Source organism: Sinocyclocheilus rhinocerous, unplaced genomic scaffold (assembly GCF_001515625.1).
Source record: "Sinocyclocheilus rhinocerous isolate Xijiao unplaced genomic scaffold, SAMN03320098_v1.1 scaffold1930, whole genome shotgun sequence".
Lineage (NCBI taxonomy): Eukaryota > Metazoa > Chordata > Actinopteri > Cypriniformes > Cyprinidae > Sinocyclocheilus > Sinocyclocheilus rhinocerous.
The window spans coordinates 413,456-414,650 of NW_015661869.1; the positions used below are offsets into that span (position 1 = coordinate 413,456).

Here is a 1,195-nt window from a genome sequence, read left to right on the forward strand (position 1 = left end):
CATCCAAGATGTAGATGAGTTTGTTTCTTCATCAGATTTGGAGAAATGCAGCATTGCATCAGTGTCTCAGCAATGGATGCTCTGCAGTGAATGGGTGCCGTCAGAATGAGAGTCCAAACAGCTGATAAACACATCACAATAATCCACACCGCCTCCGGTCCATCAGTTAATATCTTGTGAAGTGAAAAGCGGCGTGTTTGTAAGAAACAAATCCAACATTTTTTAACTTTAAACGGTTGCTTCCAGCTAAAATACGAGTGCTCTATCCATAAAATTGATTTCTGCAGTGAAAAAGTGGTCTGGTCTGAATCAGATGTGAAATATACACAGATCAAGCACCGTTTACAAGTGAACACAGTCCAACAGTTCTAAATGAATAATTCTAAATGGCTTTTAAAATGAGAGGACAACAGTGGATGGACTTTTTCACTGGGGGAAGCATTATTATGGATTATGGACTCATAATTTAGTTAAAAACATCTTATTTGTTTCAGCTTTTGTCTTCTCCAGATGTTAACTGATGGACTGGAGTGGTGTGGATTACTTGTGGATTATTGTGATGTTTTTATCAGCTGTTTGGACTCTCATTCTGACGGCACCCATTCACTGCAGAGCATCCATTGCTGAGACACTGATGCAATGCTACATTTCTCCAAATCTGATGAAGAAACAAACAAGTTTTTATTTTGGCGTGAACTACTCCTTTAATACTTTGTTTGTTCAAATCAATAACAAATAGTGTTACTGAACAAACGGCACTAATAACAAACCCAGCCTGTGTTTAGTTCAGTCAGATGTGTTTACAATGCATTCACCCACCAGAGGGCGTATGATAAACCTCAGTGCTTCGAGGCACACAGAAATAACACAATTGATCTGCACTGCAGTTTATTAGTGGCAGGATATGAAAATCAGAAACTCATAAACCCCATTTCCGAACCACAAAGACCAGCAGCTGAATGGAACATTAGTCCTGATAAATGTGTGGCTATCTATCTATCTATCTATCTATCTATCTATCTATCGTGCTATTGTTCTATCTATCTATCTATCTATCTATCTATCTATCGTGCTATTGTTCTATCTATCTATCTATCTATCTATCTATCTATCTATCTATCTATCGTGCTATTGTTCTATCTATCTATCTATCTATCTATCTATCTATCTATCTATCTATCTATCTATCTATCTA

General features: G+C 37.2%; 1 protein-coding gene across 1 annotated transcript in view; it reads right to left on the reverse strand.

The window, feature by feature from the left end:
• The window catches only part of LOC107726572 (1-phosphatidylinositol 4,5-bisphosphate phosphodiesterase beta-2-like), a gene marked incomplete at its 5' end in the record, with an annotated part of 35,274 nt that overhangs the window by 28,980 nt on the left and 5,099 nt on the right, over positions 1-1,195 (reverse strand). The window lies entirely within an intron of this gene.